Below are 6,734 nucleotides of genomic sequence, written 5' to 3' on the forward strand. Positions count from 1 at the left end.
GAAAATTAGATTTTATAATTTATTTTTATTTATTTTTCATAGGATTATCATATATCATGATTTTATAATATTTATATAAAAATAAAATCTCATCTTAAATATTTATTATGAGTCAAATCTTATTTTTATCTTATTTTTTTAGTTATCTGAGTTGCTTTTTACCTTGTTAAATCAATAAGATTATATCATATCAATCCTTATATATTTAAAATTATTTTTTACTGGAAAGAACATTAATAATATCTAAATATATTAAATATTGTTTTATATTAAAAAAATATTTAATCCAACTTGCAAGAAATTAATCTTATCATTATTGTATTTTATTACATAATATGTTAGGTGGCTACAAGTCGAGGGAAGACAATACATGTTAGCTTTTGTCCTGTAAGTTCTTCCCGTGGTATCATTTAAAGTTTGGCGCATAGATTTTTTTCCACCCTGACCCAGAGTCCACTTGGACTTGGATCCTTCTTCTAGGTTGTAAGAACTTTTTGGTCACAAACTTCAATGTGAAAATAGGAATGATGGCTATGATATTATAGTGTAGAGTAATTTTGAAAAGTATTTTCTCTCACCCGTGAACAATACGGGAGGAATTAAAATGTTCCCACCTGCATATTTGAATATAAGAATTATTAATTTAAGATTGGAGAAAGTTGAGCTGTCAAATTGCTCATAAAAAAATCATTCAAGAGATTGTTGTTGATTTTAACCAAGAAAAGTGACAATGGCAGCATGAATTTGCCCATCTTGTAATAGCATTGTAATCTTTATTCCATTTAAAGTTTTTCTTATTATTGAAATTTATATAAAAAAAAGTTTTTTAATAAGTTAATAAACTAATCAAATCAATATAATAAAAAGATATTTAAGTTAACTTTAAACCTTTCAAACCATGCATTAATCATAGTTTTTCATTTAAAATATTTGGAAATCTAACTCTATTAAAATAATAAAATTTTCATTAAAGATTTCATTACTATGATGTTATGATTCTGAGAGTCTCAATATTTATAAACCTGAAATTATATTTATTAATTGAAATTAATTTTTAAAAAATTATTAACATGTTGCTATGAAGAAAAAAAAGTACATTTAAATATCATTCTTCTACTAAGCCTGTTACTTCTAGGTATATCAATGTCATTATGAAGGGACCCCCCTTCCCTTGACATGGCGGCATCGCACTCGACGATCCCACATTATAAGTGAATACATGTATCTCAGGTGTTTGTTATTAGGCGGCATCTAACGACTCATAATTGTTAGAAGCGCTACTAAAAGAACTAGTAGTGATTCTATGATGTGCTATTGACTTTTTTCTAGGCATTTATATAAATTAGAGGATTGAGGTACTGTAAATTATTTTTATTTAAAAAATATATTTGGCAGCACATTTTCTATACAGGAGGCTAACCAAAATTTTTGAACTTGTAAATACACAACAATTTAAATTAGATTTCCACAAACCAATTGATTTTATTTCAATCTATGTTTAACTTTGCTACAATCATTTGCGAAATCATTAAAATAAGTTAATATAAACACATTATTTTTAAATAATTTTTATTTTTCCTGAAATTAAAAATTGTTTGTAAACACCAACAAACCAATTAGCTAACCACATTAATAACAAAAAATTAGAAATAATTTAAATTCCAAAAATCTATATGAAATCATTAAAGAACATAAAAATTAAAAATTTCCAATAACATTTATACAATTATTAATAACAAAAAAATTTTTAAAAAAATCCATCAACATTTATGCAATTATTTATAGCAAAAAATTTAAAACAAATAAAAAAAATCCATCAAAATTTATACAATTATTTATAATAGAAAAAAATAAAAAAAAAATCCATTAACATTTACACAATTATTGATAATGAAAAAATAAAAGAATTCCGAACAAAATGAATACAGTTATTAATAACAAACAAAAATAAAAATAAAAACCACAAAAAGAGAAGCTAAATGTTGAATTTTCCTGAGCCTAAAAAGTGAAAAAAAAATGAACAAATCATTAAATAAATAGAGAATAAGAGAAGGAGAAGATATATTTGCATATGGAGAAGAAGAGAGGAGAAGATAATGAGCTGAGGATAGAAAGAGAGAGAAAAGAAAGAGAAAGATGAAGATTTGGGAGGAGGAGAAAAGAAGTTGTAGAAGAAGAGAATTATGCCCATCTATTTTAATTTTAGGGATTTTAATATTTTATTTGAGGTTTTCCTACTGATGGACAATTAAATATTAATATGTTTAATTTTTTTTGTCAATATCCGTTTGCAAAGTTGAATTTAAATTTTTAATTTAATAAAAAAAAATTAGAATCCCACCAACTATCACTGACTACTTTTTTTCTTCTGCTAGCGATTCCGTATGTACTAATCAATAATAAACAATGCAAATAAAATATGAATAATACCTTAAATCTTGGAAAAATATCAACGTTCATTTACAATCAGTGATTTCATATATATTGATCAGTAATAACTAGTGCAAATAAGAAATGAATAGTATCATAGCTCTCGGGAAAAATACCGACATACATTAACAGTTGGTGATTCTATATGTACTGAATAATAAATAAACAATGCAAGTGAAAAGTAAAAAGTGAACAGTATCTTACCTCTCAAAAAAATATCAAAGGACATGAATTCTTGGTGATCTCGTATGTATTGAACACAATAAATAGTGTTAGTGAGAATGGAACAATTGCAATGCTTTTTGAAAAATATTAACAGACTTCATTCATCGGTGTATCTTTTGTATTTTTCATGTCCGTCGGTATTTTCATTCATGCAAAACAGTTTCTATTGCAAGATTGTATCTGGATTCTTTATGTATCCATCCCATAAATATTTAAAATCACTATAGCACACATAGCACAATAACACTAGTTCTATGTATAATAATAAAAATACATAAAATAAATGTTTCTTTATAATTTAATAATAAATAAATGTTATTATCATTTCATTAAAGTTAATTTTATCTAGAAATATTGCATTACAGTTTATAGCATTATACGTTCATATTGTGCAAATTAATAAAAATTGTTTTTGTTTTCAATTTCATCATTGTCATATCTATCATAATTTTCTATGTTGATTTTATCACTAATATTATCTTTATTGACATGTGTACGTCCACTAGTTCTAAAAACACCATTTAACTCCCCAATGTTAACATCAATAAAAGTATTCTTGGTGACGTGAAAATTTGAATTTTCTTTTAAGTCATTAAACAGAGCAACTCAATGTGGATCCATTAATCCGTCAAGTGAAAAGACATCATCTCCTACAATTAATTCATCGTTGTCATCTTGAACAACTTTTATATAACCCCTCGGTTTGGTTTTTATTATGGATAACCAATCAAATGTTGAAAGATCCTTTCTAAATGGAGTGTATGTGTAATAAACTTTTTATTATTGCTTGGCGAAAACAAAGATATTGTTGACGTTATGGAGTCTAGCCTTTGTATTTATTTCAACCAACCATGATGGAGATCTACTTTGATTCCTCTATCGATGGTATCATAACAATAACATTTGAATAAAAAAGACTATATTCTGCTTGCTGAACTATTGCAATTCAATGACCTCTTCTCATATCCCATGGTAATCAACTTCAAACTTATTAGAAGTCGATTCCTAAACATATATCTCATTGTTATATGACTTTTTAGCTTGACTATACACTTTAGTATTAAATACATCCATTAATGAAATATCTGCTATAGCACTTCACCTCCTTTCAAGACCAAAATATATTAAATTTAAAGTAATAATAGCGTTTCCTCTCAAACAATAAACTTGATACATGAATTACATCTTCATTACAATTAACAAGAAATATGTAACGAAATTAAATATCTTGAGATATGAAAATAATTAAATAGTTTTTACATGTGTTCTGAATCATGTTGAAAATTGTTCATCTTATAGTCAAAGGATTTGGGATTCAATCAGTTGTGATTTTTTGGACTATCAAAATTAACGATGTTACCTCCGAGGAATTCATCAGTCTATCAATTTATGATAGTATAAGAGATAAATTGTTTGAAAGTAACAACATATAGAATATTATACATATTGAATAAAAGGTCTCAATTCATCGCTTATCAGGTTATAAATTAAATATTATAAACAGATTTACTAATGGATTTAATTAACAGATTTAAATCCGTTGATAATTTTGTCTGTAAAAACAACATGTCATCATATTTTTTAGATTTTTTTTCATTCTTTATTTTCCCACTATAATTCCATTGGTATATAGTAGGATAATATTTTCGTCGGTATTTACCAATACATATTGTGATGGCATAATAAGTCAAAAAATCACCGTAATTTACCAACAAAAAATTTCTGTTGATGTCTATATGTATTTGTCAATTTTCTAATTGTATTATATTATACTCTTTAAAAGTTATAAAGTAGAATGTTTATAAAATAAGAAAAGATTTTTAAAAATCCAAAATAGAAACTAAACTAAATTGAATTTTTTAAGAAACAATTATTTAAAATTATCCAAAAAAAATTCAAAAACCATTTTAACTCATATTTTATGAATATTTTAAATAATTTAGGTAATTTACTCCCATCTAGAAAACAATTAGTTAAAATGGTGGAGTCAATTGCTTTTTTTTATTAAATGAAGACACGCCACATCAAATTTCGAATAAGTTACACAAAATATTTTGAAGATATTGAAGAGTCACAGCTCTTGATCGTGAAAGTTGTAGTGGGGATTATTAACAAGAAATGTATGATATTACAGTGTAGAGTAATTTTTACTAGAGTTTTTTTTTATATTTTTTTAATTTTATTTTTTAATATTGAGTTGATTCAAAATTAGGCTTCTTGATTTGTTTTGGTTTGAATTCAATGACATTACCCTTGTCTCATGACTCGGGTCACAAGTTTGGTAGGTTGACTTGAATTGACTCAAGTTTTTTTCTTGTATCTTTTTTTAATAGAATTCTTAATTTTAATTTTATCATTTAACATTATGTTTATTGAGAACTGAACTTTATAATTTCTTTCAATATACTTTATTAAGTCATCCCAATTTCTTGACCCGAACCACGGGTTTGTGAGTTAACTCGGTTAACTCAGGTTTTTTTCACTTTTCTAATTCAATTTCATTATTCAACATTGGGAGAATTGAGGTTTGGGTTTTGTGATTTATTTTTTATGAGGTTATCCTCATCTCATGACTTTGGTTATTATTTTGGCGAGTCAAACGGGTTTACTAGAGTTTTTTTTCCTGTTTTTTAATTATTTTTTTAATTTCATCTTTAAATATTAGATTGATTGAGAATTGAATTTCATAATTTATTTTAATTTTTTTTATTATATTATCATGGTTTAATGATCTAAATTGCGAGTTTGACATATTAACCCGAGTTGACTAGGGTTATTTTTTTGTTGTATTTTTAATTGATTTTTTTCAATTTAATCATTTAATATTGAGTTTATTAAAAATTAAATTTCATAATTTATTTTGATTTATTTTTCACGATGTTATCATGTATCATGACCTGTCATATGGGTTAGTTAAATAACTCGAATTAAATCAAATCGATCTAATATTTTGTTGTCTCAATATTTATATAAAAAATTCTCATCTTGAATATTTATTAGAAAACAAACCATATTTTTGCTAATTATTTATGTTGGCTTTAAATTTATTAAATTAATAAAGTTATATCACATCAATCATTGTATGTTTTAAAATTATTTTTTACTATAAAACATGTTAATAATACCTAAATATATTAAATATCTTTTTATATTAAAAACAACTTGCAATGGAACAAGCGAGAAAATAATCTTATCATTATTGTATTTTATTACATAGGATGTGAGGCGGCTACAAGTGGAGGGAAGACAATAAATGTTAGCTTTTGTCCTGTGTGTTCTTCCCTTCGTACTATTTAAACTTCGGCACATAGATTTTTTTCCACGCTGGCCCAGAGTCGACTTCGACTTGGATCCTTCTTCTATCTTGTAAGAACTTTTTGCACACATTCAATGTGAAAATAGGAACAGTGGCCATGAATAAATTGGTTATTGGTTTTTTTTATTTTAAAAGTATTTAAATTTTTTTAAATTAATATATTTGTAGTATTTTTATATTATTTTAATACATTAATATTAAAAATAATTTTTAAAAAATAAAAAATATATATTATTTTAATAAATTTTTGAGTGAAAAATACTTATAATATAAAAACAACCGTAATTAAACTACCAAATAGATTCATGGTATTATAACATAGAGTAATTTTTGAAATTATTTTTTAATTTATATTGATTTTTTTATTAGTATATTAAAATTATTTTAAAATTTTAAAAATAATTTTTAAAATAAAATTTTTAAAGATATTTGTTTATCCTTTTAATGTAATGATATTAAAAATAATTTTTTAAAAATAAAAAAAATATTATTTTAATATATTTATAAGTAAAAAACACTTTAAAAAATAATAACAATTATACTTTTAAACAGATTTAAGATATTATAATATAAAGTTATTTAAAAAAAATTAATTTATATTGATTTTTTATATTAATACACTAAAATTATTTTAAAATATTAAAAATATTAATTTAATATTTTTTAAAATAAAATTTTTAAACCACTTATAAAAAATAAGTGTGAATGCAAAAACAAACCATCACTATAATACTCGGAAAAACTGGTCCATGTTTCACATCTA

At 24.0% G+C, this 6,734-nt stretch overlaps 1 protein-coding gene across 1 annotated transcript in view; it reads left to right on the forward strand.

Moving 5' to 3' along the window:
* The first annotated feature begins 675 nt into the window (after window positions 1-675).
* The window catches only part of LOC105113235 (putative receptor protein kinase ZmPK1), a 35,294-nt gene continuing 29,235 nt past the window's right edge, over window positions 676-6,734 (forward strand). The window contains exon 1 of the mRNA XM_011009326.1: window positions 676-738. The gene's annotated coding sequence lies outside the window, so the exon portion shown is untranslated. The remainder of the gene's footprint in view (window positions 739-6,734) is intronic.

Source organism: Populus euphratica, unplaced genomic scaffold, assembly GCF_000495115.2.
Source record: "Populus euphratica unplaced genomic scaffold, PopEup_1.0 scaffold400.1, whole genome shotgun sequence".
Lineage (NCBI taxonomy): Eukaryota > Viridiplantae > Streptophyta > Magnoliopsida > Malpighiales > Salicaceae > Populus > Populus euphratica.